Raw genomic sequence first — 17980 nt, forward strand, 5'->3', positions numbered from 1 at the left:
CAGAAATGTGGGTCAAACTCAGAAATGTGGGCCGAACCCAGAAATGTGGGCCGAACCCAGAAATGTGGGCCGGTGTTGTGCCAAAAACTTATGGGCTGCCAAATGGCGACCGCTGGAGCATGCACGGGAAGACTTTAACACGAAATTAACAAGAGTAACACAAAAAACAATTATTTGTTCGTTGGAAATTATAAAGGTGTGTCTCAGTTGAACTAGTCATTAATAAATGCACTTTAATGGTCAAATCAGTTGAATTTCAAAACCGGTTTTGCGGCCTCGGTGCTGCGAAGCGGGCACGCGCAGCTGGACCAGCCGCTGCATTTCTTTCAAATTTAACAAGATAGCCACTTTAAAAAATATATTTGTTTGCTCGAAATTAAAGCAAAGGTGTGTCTCAGTCTAACATTTGCTTAATAAATGCACTATAATGGTCAAATTAGTTGCATTTCACTGGGGCGGTGCAGCTGTTTTGATGGTTCCAAGCAGCGAGCAGAATGAAGGTGGGGAGACTGTGGCAGGCTGATTGAGTCATTAAAAGCTGGTGAAGCTTCTCAGTCATCCAGGACATGGTAAATTCAATGAAATCAAGAAAAAAAAAAACAATAAAGTATAAAATATAATAAATAAAGTCCAGTTGTTGATGTCTTGAACTTTTTTGAATTTGTCCTTATAGCCATGTTTACTTATTACATGACACAACAGCATGCCATACACCAACTACTACTCTGCTGCCACCACGTGGCTGAATGAGGTACTGTTCTTATTTTTTCAGTCACAATTAATGAAAACGGTCACATCTCAGCCAAAAAATGGTTTATAAATATGGGGAAAAAAATCCATAAATATCTCGCTTTGGCCTATAAGTCGCAGGGCATGTAAATTATGCAAAAAACTGTGACTTATACAAAGAAAAATACGGTACATTGTGAGGACCAAAATGTCAAGTATCAATGGTGGGTTAGGGGTTAGGTTTAGGACTAAGGTGTGAATTGAGGATGAGTTATGTTTAGGGATAAGTATGTACTGTACCAGCTGGGTGTATTCTACATTTTTGTAGTGGGTTTACCGCGGTAAAGTTAGTTTTATGTTGTACGTTGGACACCGCTGAAGCCACAAAGCGCGAATGTCCAACGTCCAAAGTAAAACTAACTTTAACACGGTTGGTCCACATACTGTGCTTAGAAACTAAAGTACACTGGTTAGTACAATGTAATCATCAATTTATTTTGATTTTTAAGCATATCAAACATTTCCAAATTTCTCTGATGCTTATATTTGAATAAATATACAAGAAACTTTGTACAACAGTTGACTTTGTATTAAAAACATGTTATAGAATGTATAAAACAGTATCAAAGCAAAACTTGTTCAAGTATTTAGTAAGTACAGAAGTATTAATTATACAATAATTCACTGGATAAGCAAATGTAATAAACAAGATCTGCATACAGATAGATTGTTATGGAAGCATTTAACTGCCGTTTAACATATCAATGGCACATGCCTAATGATATGTCATGTATCATTGGATACTTTTAAGTGGGTAAACAGATTATTAAGCTTTTCTAGTGGGTATACTCCACATGCCTGCATATCATCTAGACTACAGCACTGGTATGTACTGGTAATGGGTCAGGGTTAGGCTATGAAAAATGAATGGAAGTCAATGCAAAGTCCACATAAAGACTCATGAATCTCTAACCAGGATAATCACTGTGAAAAATCACATAATGTTGCTGCCGATCTGCTTCATGTTGCTGCTGATCTGTTTCATGCTGATGTGTTCATGCGTGCTCATCTGCTCACACAGACTCATGTTCATGCTGCTGTTCGATGCATTGTTTTTATGCTATTAGTGCTTAGTGTATATTTAGTTGATGCTTTTTCATATCTTAGATCTTATTACTGTTTTTCTTTTACATTTTATTGTCGGATGTAGCTGGGACTCTGTGTACATAATATCGTTCCACCACATGTACCACATGTGGTGCGAGTGACAATAAAGAATATCTGTATCTGTATAAAGATAGCAAGACAAACCTGTGTGTGTGCGTGTGTGTGTGTGTGGGCGGGGGGATTTTAACTAAATGACAGTGGGAGGGAGTCTGGTCTTTTGAATCTAACTAATGACACATGATCCTTTGAGAAATGATAAAAGTAAAGGTTGGGGTGGAAGCTGCCCAGCACCTTGACCATGTGGTTTGAGAAGGTGTTAAATGCAGAGGCAGGAAAAAGTCAAACTCTGGCGTGCTTTGAAACCCCCCTCCTCTGGGAGAAGCGGGCAAAGCTGCAAACAACAGGCAGATCCTTTCAGCCTCGGTCACATGGCTGCTTCAAACACCCACATCAAATAGCACAGAACTAGCAGTCGCCACAGACGTGCCAAGACAGACAGGAGTTGGGTGGAAAGTCGGATGGGTCCCCGAGGTGAGCGTTGCGTAACTCCTCTTCTCTTCTGCTGCATTTGAGGAGATGAAAGCGAGCGTGGAGTTCAGCCTGCTGAGATGTTGTTAATCTGCTCTGATAGCAAGTCTTTTTTTTTTTTTGCTCTCATAATTATCCCAGACTTTCTGAGGGTAGAAACTGAAGAGACTTAGCACATCAAAAAGAGAAAAAAAGAAAAACGGTTGACTGACACTGCAGACAACAGAAACAGCTTGGATCATTATGTTTTTATGCGAGAGGTTGAACCGTAAGGAGGCAGGAGTAATGAGACTGATTTCCATAAGTCACTGCAGAAAAGCGGATGCCGATACAAAAAGGCTTCGCGAAGACTCATCTGCGCTCAGACGGAGAGGATCTTTGCATATCGAATGACTGCTTTCAAAAAATGTATCCTAGTCTGTAAAAAGAGGACACATCAAAGAAATGTTTAAAAAAAAGTTGGAGATCTATCTCTTTATGGGAATCGCTATGGCAAGGGCAAACAGTTTGAGAGGTGGCAGGTGCTTTTGTCTTATAGAAGCACCGCGCTGTGCATCTGTGCATAAGAACACAAAAAGACAGACTGGACATGCCCTCCTGTTCCAGCATCCCCTCTTGGGTATCATGGCCTGCTGGCTCAGCGCCATGACAGAAAGTCTTGAAGTGCAATAAATAAATAAAAAATGTGTGTGTGAGTGAAAGGGAGTGGGCTGCCCTGGCGTCTGCACTCCCCCTGTCCTGGCTGTGACAGTCACTAATGCAGCACTAACCTCTGTTGTGACCTACTTTGCTTTGCCACCCGGATCCAGACCCTCACAGAGAACACACACACACACACCAATACACACATTCACATTAATAATGAATAAAAAAGATGGAATCTCCTTAGGATTCCAAACATGCCCCCTCTTTTTTTTTTTTTTGTTGCAAACTGTACTTGATCGAGCACACTGAGGCATTTGAGCAGATTGGAATCTGAAGCTGACGGCATGGGTAAGGGGAGCAGAGCTGGGTCTGACAGCTGAGAAAATGACGGAGTGTTATATATCTGACACGTTCCCAAGAGAGAGGTGAGGAGGACAGAATGATAGCCAGTTTGATTTTCAGCCCAGAAAATAGATTTCCTTTTAAACCCTCATGTGACCAGCCTTTTCAAGCTGCGGCTCAGTCCAAGACAAGAGAATTTCATCTAGAAGTGGCATTTTTCTGCTTTTTAAGCCTGATTGATTGATATGAGAGCTACTTGCTTTCTCTCTAAAGGCTTTTTTCCCCGTCTCTCGCCACATCTGAAGGGCAAAGGATGCTGCGACTGTTTCAAGTTAACCTTCAACGCACCATTAAGAAGTGGTATAAAGCCTGAAAAGTGCTTGAGCTCCTCCATTTCTCACCAAAACGTGGCGCTGGGGTTGACATGCTGCCGTCTTTATCTTGTTGATGTTGACAGCATTTAAATCTGTTTTAAAGCTGTGCCTGTCTTAAGACAAAGCGTCTAAATCTGTGGAAGGCTGTGCGCACAGCTGCCTGATTGTGTTGTAAAAATGGGGGGGTGGGGGGGAGCAAAGTACAAATCTCAATAGGAGCTGTGACGTTGAACACACAGCAGACATGTTATACACACTCTTATAGCTGTGGTGCTGATGCTGTTGATCAGCTCAGTTAGAAACACAAAGTGCTTGATGTTAAGAGCTCTGACTGTGACTCCGACTCTGACTTCAGAGCAGTTCGTCTTCTCAGGCTGTGAAGCTGAATTTATCCTTCACACTTTTATTTTACTGCAGGTTCATTTTCCAGCCTTGATTCATTCAAATATAATTTTATGGAACAACACCCTGTCAGGGTTTAGAATTGATGGAATTTCTTCTGAAAACAAAATTTGTTTTGAGCAAAGAGACTTTTGAAGGTTACTTTTTTTTTTTTTTAACTAAAGGGACCACGTTGTCATGCTCAAATAATCAACTCTTTTCCTGAGAAAGATGTCATTTAGAACCTGTAATCATGCAATTATTCATAATTAGACAGCTTATTTGTTTGATTTGCACACATTTGCCACCAATTATCCACTCATTTCTCCAGTTATACCTTTCTAACCAGGATTCCTAAAAACATGTCAAACCTTGATTCATCACTTTTCTATTTATGCTCCGTGAGCTTATTAATCAACAACTTGTGTATGCGTTTCACATGATTGTGTTACATTAAAATGGTAAACAGCACATTTAAAGACAGATTGTTGACAGGTTAAAGGTAATGCTCGATAATGTATATAATGTTACACAATGCAAAAAAAATGAATATATTTACAGAAGACACACATTGAACCCTTAGCACAAAATATTGCTAAAAATTGTATGATGATAATGAGCTAACCTTGCACATTCATATATATGTATGTATTTATGAATAAATAGTAAATCGTCTGCACATATATGGCGCTTTTCTATCTTATCAAGATACTCAAAGTGCTTTACACTACAATCTGTGCCCTCACTTACCCATAGCATTGTCATCTGTCAGCATATTTTTCTTGAGTTTAAAACAGGAAACCCAGAGTGTTGTCTTTATGCTGCATAAACAGGAAGTGATGAAATTATTATTTTTTTTCATTTAACCTTTATTGATACAGGTTAGTCTCACTAAGCCTCACGGACTCATTTACAAGAGAGACCTGTTTTAAACAAAGAATGATGACAACAGTAGACAATCAGCAAAGAAAGCATATAAATTGAGAATAACACACAAAACACTATTTGATTTTAAACATGGGCAATTTTGCTTTTTTCCATGAGATAATGTTTTCTTAAACAATTCCAAATTCTCCCTCTGACCCCTTCTCCTGACCAGAGCTATCCGACCCCATGTGCAGGCCATCTGTTGCACAAAAACACAGTGGTTACTGGTCTTTTTACTGTAGCACTGATTTTGTACTGGCTCTTTTAAAATGTTATCTCTGCGGGGTCCTTTCCTTTTAAATGCCAAAGCTTATTGCTTTAGCTACCTTTAACTTGTTAGCAGTTTTTGTTCTGGTGGTAATCTGACAACAGGAAACACCAAATACAATTATCCTGCTCAGTAATCCAGGTAGAAAAATCTAAAAAAGTTAAATACAATTGTTTATTTTTCTAGTGTCTTTTTTCCCGTTCATACAATTTAATTGCTCTCTTATTTTCATTGTTATCGTCTAGCAATTTTTTTGTAAAAAGACATGTTTCTTGAATTTATGCTCATCTTTTTTAATGCTGGAGATTTATTACAAAAAATAGATGCATCCACGGGTGATTAAATCTGACAAAAATAATGTGCACATGCATGCTTCTACAAAGTAAATATGGACATAGTTTGAGCCATAAGACATCAAGGAGGTTCATGTCTGCCCTTGGAGTCTGAAAACTGCTGGTGGTAGAGTTGAGATTACCAAATGATGATAACCTAGCTCAGATAACAAGAGGTAGAGATGGAGGGAGGGCGTTTAAAAGGTAGAAAGGCTGCGATGGCAGTCCATCTCTAAAACAAGGGCAACATCTAAATCTTTTGCAGAATGTAGATGGTAATGATCAAATGGAGAATCTGCAAGAATCTTTTCTTGACTCAGGAATAAATGTCAGATGTAAATAAAATATTTTCCTTTAATCAATGTATAGTGAAGCTCTGTTTGTAGATGCATTAATAAACACTGTTTACTGTCATTTTTATCATAAACCATCATGTGTGCAATCATTTTCATGTGCTTGGAACTGTATTCTGTCCTCCACATCAAAAGGAGCCAGTTGAGGTGGTTTGGGCATCTGGTAAGGATGCTTCCTGGATGCCACCCTAGGGAGGTGCTATGGATATGGCCGACTGGGAGGAGACCCCAGGAAAAACCCAAGATAAGCTGGAGAGACGCCACTCGGTTGGCCTGAGAACGTCTTGGGGTCCTCCTAGAAGAGCTGGAAGAGGTGTCTGTGGAAAGAGATGTCTGGGCCTCCCTGCTCAAGCTGCTGCTCACCCCAGACCTGACTCTGGAACAAGCAGAAGATAATGAATGGCTGGATGGATGGATGAAACTGTGTTTGGAATTCTGTTACCAAATTACTTTGTGAACTACTGGATGAATCTGAATAAAATTTCAGGAATAATCATTGGCTGCTCATCTACAACCAATACTGTAACTTTTGGAGTCAACCCAATTCAAGAAGGCTGTCAAAGCCAACACGCCTAAGAAGACAAAAAATGTAATTCAGCCACTTGTACAGATACTGTGCTAAACTTGGTGCAACTGTTGTTAAATGTTCTTCACAACTCACACTATATGTGCTACTCGCTGCACAAGATCTTTACTTAAAACCTGGACATTAGCTGTTGGTGTCGACCCTGCTTCTCTGTTCGAAAACTATCTCACCACCCACTGCACGTTTTCAAGAAACTTTCAAAAAGCAATCACTGGAGAGACATCTATAACTGATAAAAAAATACCAGGTGTGATGCATCAGTCCATTCGTCATGTGCACCAAAAGTGAAAACTGCATGGGTAAAACAGGATTTCAGGTAACGGTGGATGATGGGTCCAATAGCGCTAAGCCTGCTCACTGCTGACCATTTCTCTAGTAACAATTACTGTAGAGTAATCAAAGGTTCAAACATGAATTGTAGAAGATCACTAAGCTGACAGCTTTATCAGGTGCTGGATTATGGTCTTTACTGATTTTTAGTCCTATGTAGATGAGATGAGCCTCGGATGCAACGACTAGTGATCTGGTGTTTGGAAGCGCCAGCGGGGATTCAGCCAGCCCTCAGCTCCACCTAGAGGAAAGAGGAACTAAGGTAAAAGAATGGGTGGGTACAACCATGCTGGAATCCTAACATCCTTTTTACTTTTTGGCAAACGTCAGTAAATTGCATTGCAAATCAACAAGTAGAAGCAGTGTTGGATAAAATTCCATCTTGAGTACTGTAGCTTAGCTGTGCTATCACAAATGTGAGTTCATATCTGTGCACGTGGGTGTGTCTGTGTTGTGTTTGCACAAATCGATATGGCCAGTATCACCACCCTGAGGTTTTTTTTTCTCCCTCTGCTCCTGGAGATAAAGTCAAAAGAGCAGACCAACAGTCAGACATATGAGAGGGATTAACAAGCAGCACTTATTTAGGAGAAGAAAAGAGGCAGGAGCTAAAGATATAAGGATTCCAACACTTTTCATTATTTTGTGGAGAATGTGTACAGCAGGAGCTGTCAACTAAAAGGTCAAAATCTATCACTCCAATGCGATCTATCAACCTGCCTCAAATTGCATATCGACTCTGTGTAACAGTCTCAAAACTGGTGGATTAGATGCATGTTGACAACTCGAAGAGTGACGAGGCCCATTGCTCTACTATCTAGTGCTCCTATTGGGTTGGAGTTGAAGTTACTAAGCCAGAATTGCTCATTTCACTTCTTCCTGCTCTATTTCTTCCTTCAATCCTTGCTGTCCCACATTGTGTGGATGTGGGCGGGACAGAGAGAACTAAAGTAGTAATGCAGCAGAATACCAAACACTCAAAGTTTGTGTGCACATAGATGTATTTCTGACACCTGGAAATGACCTGGACCTGTTAGAGCCAGCTTTCTGCCTGAACTGTGGAATATATTTTAAGGCCGCATATGTTGGAATCCACTTGGTTTCTATAAACTTGAGAACAATAAGAATCAGCTATGATATGTTGATAAAAACCTGAAAAGAAATACAAGTTTTTACAGTTTTCTCAAGGATTTTGGAGAATGACATATTGTATTTTTATTCAAAATGTCCTTTCTGGTCATCCTATTGAAATCCCATTATTTTGTCATAGCTTTCCACAAATACAGACAAAAATGTACGGTCTAGTATTCTTTGGATACATGTTTATTGGGGCGGCTGTGACTGAGTGGTTAGAGCAGTCGTCTTCCAATGCAAGAGCTGGGGGTTCGAGTCCACCAGCAGTCACATGCCGAAGTGTCCCTGGGCAAGAAACTGAACCCCTCATTGCCTCCGATGTGTGTCCCATAGGTGTATGAATGTGATCTAAAGCACTGATTATTCTTTGTAGAGAAATAGTAGAGTGCTGTATGAATGGGTAAATGAGGGCACAGAATGTAATGTCACGGTAAAGCACTTTGAGTGTCTTGATAAGAGAAAAGAGTTATATAAGTGCAGTCCATTCACCATTTATTGCCTCATGCTTTGACCTGGGGCCTGAACAACAATAGCCTAATTGAGGAACAAAGCACGAGAATGTGACCTAACACATCCATCCATCCATCCATCCATCCATCCATCCATCCATCCATCCATCCATCCATCCATCCATCCATCACTTGGAGACAAACAAGACAAACAACCACAGTCTCACCCATATCTAATCTAAGGACATTTTAGTAACCAGTTAGCTTAACATCCATGCTTATAGTCTGTAGGACCAAACTGAAGTACCCAGAGAAAATCCATGCATGCATCAAAGGAAACTCCAAACTTGATGAGAAGCAAACCCCACCCAGAAAGGTTTTCAGGCCTGGAGACGACCTTCTTGAGACGACATCTCTGACTGCTGCTGCCCTGACATAACACCTGTTAATCACAAATGTGAAACAATCTGATTAAACACTGTTTGACAATAATTTTCTTTCCCACTTTTGAACCTTTATGGTAAATGTTAGGGAGGGCTTAGTCCTGCTAACCCATTTTTGTGTGTTATTCCTGATTTCAACACTCTAATGGGACCAAAAACAAAGCAAAGAAAGCGGGTAAGATTAAGAGAGTCACAGTCAGAGAGTCAGAGATTTATTTGTCATACACACCACATGTGGAACATGAAGTGGGATGAAACTATGTACACTGGGTCCCAGTTACATCCAACAAAAATACAAGTTGTAAAGAAAAAAATATTAGTAAGATCCGAGTCATGAACTAAGAATATACTACATTCACTAAACTACACTAAGCACTAATAGTACAAAAACAATGCGCCAAAACATCAGCATCACGTAACATATGAAGCATGGACATCCAATGCTGCAGAATTTTATGTCACTGTACTCAGCATTTTGACTCTTTTTAAAATTTTATTTGCTAACATTTTGCTTTAATGAAAAATGTTTATACTTCCATAGAGAGCATTTTTTATATTAAGCTTGAAATAATCTAAACTTGGGAATCAGTTTGAAGTGTGATGATGGAGGCATAAATAATTGCTTTAAAATTGCATCGCAGACCTCTAAATTGTAACTGAATCAGTTTTTTTGGTGCCTAAAGCTGTTTTTGACATAGTCAGACCTTGACATTTGGGATGCACCCACAATTACGGTAACTTCATTGAAAGGTCTTAAGACTCCTGCACCTACAACTGAAACTTTTTGGAGAGTAAACATGGCACAAACTTTTTGTAAATGTTAAAAATTTAAGTGAGAAAACCACAACCCACTGTGACTTACGTATGTGAAGCAATTGAAAACAACAAAACAAAAAACACCTGCAAATGGTTTTACTCCCTCGTAAATACTGTTTACATTTCAGTCTCCGGGCAGCACGGTGGCACAACTGGTAGAGCTGCTGCCTCTCAGCGAGCAGGTCCTTGGTTCAAACCCCGGTCCAGGGGCCTTTCTGGGTGGAGTTTGCATGTTCTCTCCATGCATGCGTGGGTTTTCTCCGGGTACTCCGGTTTCCTCCCACAGACCAAAAACATGCACGTTAGGCTGATTGGTAACTCTAAATTGTGCCTAGGTGTGAGTGAGAAAGTGAATGGTTGTTTGTCTCTATGTGTCCCTGTGATGGACTTGCGACCTGTCCAGGGTGTACCCCGCCCCTCGCACAGTGATTGCTGGACATGGGCACCGGCGACCCCCGTGACCCAAAATGGAATAAACGGGTAAAGATAATGGATGGATGGATGGATTTCAGTCTCAAGCAGTCACAACCCAGTGAGATACTGGCCTTAGATCACGGAGTACGTGTAGGGGGCAACTGTCAGCTACTAACTTACCATATTGTAGTTCAGCAATTAAATTTTTTTTTAAAGTTAGAGTCATTTTTGTGTTTTTTGAGTTCAGTTGGGGGCAACCCAGTGGCACAACAGGTAGAGTGATGCTGCCTCTCAGTGAGCAGGTTACCCTGGTTCAAATCCCGGTACAGGGGCCTTTCTGGGTGGAGTTTGCATGTTCTTTCCGTGCATGCGTATGTTTTCTCTGGATATTCCAGTTTCCTCCCACAGACCAAAAACTTGCATGTTACACTGATTTGTGACTCTAAATTGTCTCTAGGTGTGAGTGAGAGAGTGAATGGTTCAGGTTTGTCTCATTTGTCTCTATGTGTCCCAGTGATGGACTGGAGACCTGTCCAGGGTGCACCCCGCCCCTCGCACAGTGATTGCTGGACATGGGCACCACCGACCCCTGTGACCCAAAATGGAAGAAGCTGGTAATGATAATGGATGGATGGAGTTCATTTGGCTGTGGAGGCTACCTAGAATCAGGTTGGCTTCAAATGTTAATCGGTTGTAGATGCAGATGTTTAATTTATATCTATCCAATGGTTTATGATATACTCTACTAACAAACAGACATTTAGTTGTTTTCCACATGAATGATGTGATAAATATTTCACACAACTATTTTTCTTAGATGTAGAGAACAGAATGGCCATGTCTGCGCTCACTAGTTCACATATTCTTACATTCACTATTGAAGATGGGCACTATGTGCAAAACACTCTTCAATTTTACCCATAATTCTTCAGTTTGTCTTTGAATATTCAACCCTTCCCACAGAAAGTAAACATAGGATATACAGTACATATACAATCTTTGAAATCAGTCCAGTTAAGAATGGCTGCTCCAGCAAAGCAACACTTGCAAACACCAAAATAACGTACCTCAGTCAATTGTGGAAATATCGAACTACAATTTGGTATGGTGGTAGCTGAGTGTCATCCATAACTGACACGATGAGTTCTACTCAATCACACACATCTTTTATTTTTAATTTTGACAATAAATGATAATCTGTTAGCAATATATCTTATGAACCACTTGACATATTAAGGAAACTGTCAGAAAGTAATTTTGGGAGAAACTCCAACTCAGTATGGGTACAACATCTAATCAACATTAGCCAATCCAAAAAAGTGTTACATCTTTGTCAGTATAACATATATTGAGATTATATTAGATGTGGTAACAGCTGGGAGTCATTCCAAACTCACATTTTAAGCACCAACTCCTTTTTGAATTCGCACAATATGCAAACAGTCATGAATAATGTTAGTAAAAGGTTTCACCAAAACATCTATTAGCTACTTCCTCCCTACTCATCATCACATAATCTTGGTTTAAAACTCTGGTACAAACGGCTCCAATTGATCCATTATGCATCCCTTTAAAAAATGCTAGGCTTTTTCTTTCTGTAGTTTTGCTGTTGTTGATCATGCTAGCTTCAGTAGACAAATACGCTGGTGAAGATTCTCAGTCATCCAGGACATGGTAAATTCAAAAAAGTTCAAGACAAAAACAACTGGACTTTATTTGTAATAGAAGACGCTTCGCTTCTCATCCGAGAAGCTTTCTCAATTCAAAGAGCAGTGAGTGTGGGGTTCAAGTTATAAAGCTGAGATAAGATACATGCATACTAGGGATGCACAATATTGAACTTTTGGCCGATATCCGATATGCTGATATGTTAAAACTTATTTGGCCGATAACCGATACCAATATTTTATATAATTTCCTTTGTCAGAACATAGCCCTCTTATTTACACTTATTTGCTACAAAAATTGTGCAACAGCTGTAAGAGCTGGTGACATATATTCAGTAACAGCCATATGATATGCATAGCACATTGACTTATATTAAATGAAAAGTGTTAAATGTTATTTATTAGCATTAGTCACCTGCGATGTTGTCTCACTTGTGGAGGTTGTTCCATGTTTCTAGCTGCAGTGTGGGATCCTCTGCACTCCTGTGCATGAAGGACAGCCTTTTTAAGTTCAAAGTTTTTGTCTATCCATTGTGCCGTACGACTAATCATGCTAACGGGGCTAACACGACGACCAAATGTCTGTGGTAAAACTCACCCAAGTCGTGCTATTGGCTATTAGCTTCTCAATGACATTTGAAATAACGGCTTGAAACTCGGGTAACGTTATGTCGGAAAAATATCTCAGACTGGGGACGATGTAGCGAGGCTCAACGTAGTCCATAAATCTTCGGAATCTGACATCCTCACCAACAAAAAATAAAACTTCCACATCACAGAAATTTTGAATTTTCCTCTCCGCTGTGAGATCAGGTAGGGGCGCATGACGTCATCGCTTTGTGCTGCCGCTGCAACGTCATCAAGTTGTGCTGCCACTGCAGGCAATTATTTTAATGGCATGGCCGATGTCCGATATTGAACTTTAACGCTAATATCGGCAGATACCAATACCATGCCAATAATATCATGCATCCCTAATACATACATATTCAGATTGACCTATCACACCTCACAGTAGGAGTTTGTTAAAGCCTTAACAAATAGAAATAGTAGATAATAAATAGTAGACAAATCCTTGTGGTACATAGTAGACAAATCCTTGTGGTACTTCTAAATTCTGTGAGTGGTGTATTATGATAAAGTGCATTCACAAATGTATATAAAGTCATTTTTACAGTTTTATTTTTCAAGAAGAAATACAAAACAAACGTAAACCTGGAACATTTTGAAATTTCACACAAGTCTGTAGACACCTTCTTCTGCTGAGTGTAAAAAAAAAAAAAAGCAATAGTGCTCATTTTAAAATAAATACAACCCATTCAAAGACAAGGTTATATTAATCAGACATATTCGCCCTACAACAAAAGAAAATATATTGACTCAGAACATGTTTACAGTTAAAGTTTCTAGCGTTGAGCAATAAATGAGCAAAAAAGGAGAACTTTTATGTAACAAACAGCGCTGATGATTTAGTGCGGCTAACCTGATTTGTGACAGAAGCAATCCTTCTAATAGAACTACTTTGATTTATCACCCAGACTCTCCACAATAGAGACTTTAATGGGCTTTATTCATATTTTTATTTTATGAAACGAGATGAAAGGGGTCACAGTGGCCATTAAGTGGATTAATGGTATGTGTTAGTTAAAGAAGACACTATAAAGCCTTAAAAGTTAATGCTGTCATTTGCCGACTGCTGTCCTGATGGTGTGGGAGGGGCCCACGTGAGGCTAATAGACATAATTCAGCCAGGTAATGTTGGATCAGAGGGGGACAAGATGGATATCACTTGGCAGTATTATGGGTTGTGTTGTGGCATGCTGTCACATTTACACAGGTTATTTATGCTCGCTAATGAAGAGCATAATGAAAATTGGACACAACTATAAATATGAGCAGGGAAAGCGGAATGTAGAGGAATAATCACTGGTGCAATTAAGATGTTGAACACGTGCAACTTGAACCTTGCCTCCCTGACTTTCTCCTCCTCTTTTCGCCTAAGCTGTATTTTACCTTGAAACATCACATTTAATCAGCAAGTAGAAATGGTCGCAAATCCACTGGTCTGGGACAAGAAGGTTGGCTTGTTAAATATGTTAATGCCAAAGTGAAAAAGTCTGGTTGATCTATGGCTAAAGTTATTTGCAGCTTTTAATAGAGTGCTAGCAGTATTTCTCAGTCCTAATTGGTGAGTTGGTGTATGCTGTTCTGGTTGTGTGCTAGTTTTTTTTTTTTTTTTGCACAATAAGCAAGAAATCCTACAAGGTTGAGTCAGATCCTCAGAACAGATTCTTCTTTGTCGAAATGCTTTGACTTTTGTCCAAAAGAAAGAAGAAGTCTGGATAAAAGAGGACCTGACTCAACCTTGATAGATTTATCTACCTGGATTATTGAGCATGCATCAGGACAACAAGCAGGAAATAAAACAATGAGTTCTACATTAAACTGCCAAAGTAGGTAGGGTCACATCAATACCAGAGGCAGCGTGGAAGAAATATTATGCCCAAATGGCAATAGTTCACTTTTAATTGGTCTAAATGTCAGTTTATACACAATAATGTTATCATTTGACGCCAAGTTTGTACCCATCTTCTCCCAACAAACTCACACTTACAGGTCTCTCTTGTAAATGAGTCCTAGAGGCTCAGTGAGACTAACCTGTATAAATAAAGGTTGAATGAATGAACGTTCAGACTGCTGTTTAATATAACATATTCATCCATCCATCCATCCATTATCCGTTTATTCCATTTTGAGTCACGGGGGTCGCTGGTGCCCATGTCCAGCAATCACTGTGCGAGGGGCGGGGTACACCCTGGTGACAGGTCGCAAGTCCATCACAGGGCCACATAGAGACAAACGAGACAAACAACCATTCACTCTCTCACTCACACCTAGGGACAATTTAGAGTTACCAATCAGCCTAACATGCATGTTTTTGGTCTGTGGGAGGAAACCGGAGTACCTGGAGAAAACCCACGCATGCACAGAGAGAACATGCAAACTCCACCCAGAAAGGCCCCTGGACCGGGGTTTGAACCAGGGACCTGTTCATATAACATATTATTTTACATTATTATTGTTTAGCGTATATCTTAGATCTTTATTTACTGTTTCTTTTTATATTTTTGCTATTTTTGGGTGTAATTGGTACTTTGCATAGACAATTTCATTCCACCTCGTGTACCACTTGTAAATGGTAAATGGACTGTACTTATATAGCACCTTTCTATCTTATTGAGCTACTCAAAGCGCTTTACAATACAAACTGTGCCCTCATTTACCCATTCATACAGCACTCTACTAGATCTCTACAAAGATTAATCAGTGCTTTTAAATCATAATCGTACACCAATGGAACACACATCGGAGGCATTGAGGGGTTCAGTGTCTTGTCCAGGGACACTTCAGCCTGTGACTGCTGATGGAATCGAACCCCCAACTGTTGCAATGGAGGACGACTGCTCAAACCACTCAGTCACAGCTGCCCCCATGTGATGCAAATGACAATAAAGAACTTTGAACTTTGAACCTTGAACCTTGAACTTCATATCTAAGAAATCAACAGATTACAAGGGTGTAATGGGATGCGCAAATTTGAAACATACCTCTATACAAGGTTCACCATTTGACACATGCCTTGATAAAAGGAAAATGGTTTTTTGCTTACCACAGTAAGAGGGTCACTTTTTGGTACGTATCTCAGTATGATTGTCATTGTTTCAAACGTAGTTTCGTATGAATGCCAGAAGCTGATACAAATCTCGATATGAGGGTCATGGTTCAGTACATACATCGGTTTCAGAGTCACTGTTTGGTATGGGTTTGATGCAACAAGAGGAAACACATACCAATAACTTTCCTAGAGGCAGAGAAGCAAGAGAAGAAACCCATACTAAATGTCTATGGTAGCAGGGCCTGTACATCAAGATAGAAATGTGCTATTTAAGCATATCTAGCCATTTATAAAAACATTCAGCTCATTCACGAGATGGATGCTATGACTATTTTTTACTTTTATACATTTCAAAATGTTATATTGTTTTTACAAATATTTTCTGCATAGAATGGAGATCTCTTAACTAGGGCTTTAACAGACTACTCGAGTAATCGAAACATCGATTCCTAGGACATCTATCGAGTTTTTAAATGTCACGTTGAGAATTCGTAGTGACGTCATTACGTGGCCGTTACGTCATTGCGTCACGAGTCACGTGATCTGCACCGGTCGCGGGCTACCAAAAGTGATTCCTCCAAGCAGATGGATGTAGCGGAGCAGGCCCAGACTTGGCAAACAGGTAGAAATACATCAATAGTGTGAAAATATTTCACTAAAGATGAATCTTCCGGTTCAACTACCGTAAGGAAACAGAAAATGAATCAACTTCCTGACTGTTTGGAGCTCGTTGTGAACCGGTGTTACACCATATTCTGTGACCACCGTATATTGTGACCGTAGGGGGCGGTGTTGCACTGTTGCAGGTCACAGAATATGGTGTAACACCGGGTCCAATCGACCGAACCAGAACCAGCTTCCGCTGACCTTGTTTCACAAACAAAAAGCAAAAAATATTAATCTCTAAACCTATAAAAAAAAACTATAAACATATTAATCTCTAAAACTAAACCTAATACGCATCACTGCGGGCGGTGGTGCAGGGTGATCGTCCGCCCCACTGTTTTTAGTTTTGCTTTTGACGTGTCGCACGTTTCTTTCACGTTTGCAGCTTAATAATAATAACCAATAGTTTTGGTTTTCCTGTGACTTACTTGCAGTATGATAAATGGTAGGAGCATAATATACGCTCCCAATGTTTTGTTGGTCTTTTTTTTGTAAATAATAAATGACCTTTTTTGCGGTTTTATTTATTTATTTATTTTTGCATCTTGAAATCCTATGACGTCATCAACTACTCGAGTTCTACTTGAGTTTTATTATGTTAATGTCGAGTTTAAAAATTATGTAGTCATTCAACCCCTACTCTTAACTTCTTTCAAAACAAACAAACAAACAAAAATCTGCAACAGCATGCTTGCTTTATATTTGTTCACTTATACTGCTTTTACTTTTTAGCTACTGCACAGCTACTTTTATCTTTTAGCTAGCTTATTGCTAAATTTTACATATGAACAAGCTAAGAGAATAAAGCTGAAAATCTAAGTTGACATAAATGTCAAAACCACTACTGTAGTATCTGCAATATCTTAGTAGCGTTTTAGGCTTTGTTAAATTTTACTAACAGAAGAAAGTCCTTTGTTGAGCTTGCTTTGTAGTTTACACCTCAGGTTCCTCCCACAGTCCCAAGACATTATTAATGTGAGCTACTGGCAATCAGTGTTGCCAGGTGAGAAATGTAGGATTATCGTACTAGAGACATAAAATTATCGTATTTTGAGGAAAATCATCGTACACCCGTCATAACCAAAATAAAAAATGTATTGATACACTATAGTAGTGATAGTTCTGGTTCCAGACCAAATCTGCTTCTTCTTTTCTTTTTTTCTTTTTCTCACTCATGGGGCGGGCGCAGCGGACTAGTCAGCCAATCATGGTCGTTGTTCTGAGGTAAACGCATACACGTCACTCGTAGGTAACATTTAGAAAAGCATAATTGGCTGGAATTTCCAGCCAATCACAGATGCCTTCCGGGTTCACAAAAAAACTCCGACAAACAGTTGCGAGAGGCTGATGACAACCGATTACAACCACACATTCACGGAATGTTCAAATTATCGCATATTTGGCTTTTTTTGGGATTATTGATAGTACATCGTACAGAGGGCAAAATTTTCGTACAAATATGATAATTATCGTACACCTGGCAACACTGCTGGCAATTCTAAATTGAACTTCGATGTTTTTGTAAGAGATTGTTTGCTTTCTGTCTTCTTGTATTGGTTCTGTAATGGACTGGCAACCTGCCCAAATATAATAAATAAATAAATGAATAAATGAATAAATAAATAAATAAATAAATAAATAAATAAATAAATTAATAAATAAATAAATGAACAAATAAATAAATAAATAAATAAATAAATAAATAAGTATGTATGTATGTATGTATGTATGTATGTATGTATGTATGTATGTA

This window comes from Nematolebias whitei, chromosome 4, assembly GCF_014905685.2.
Source record: "Nematolebias whitei isolate Nwh7 chromosome 4, NemWhi1, whole genome shotgun sequence".
Classification (NCBI taxonomy): Eukaryota; Metazoa; Chordata; class Actinopteri; order Cyprinodontiformes; family Rivulidae; genus Nematolebias; species Nematolebias whitei.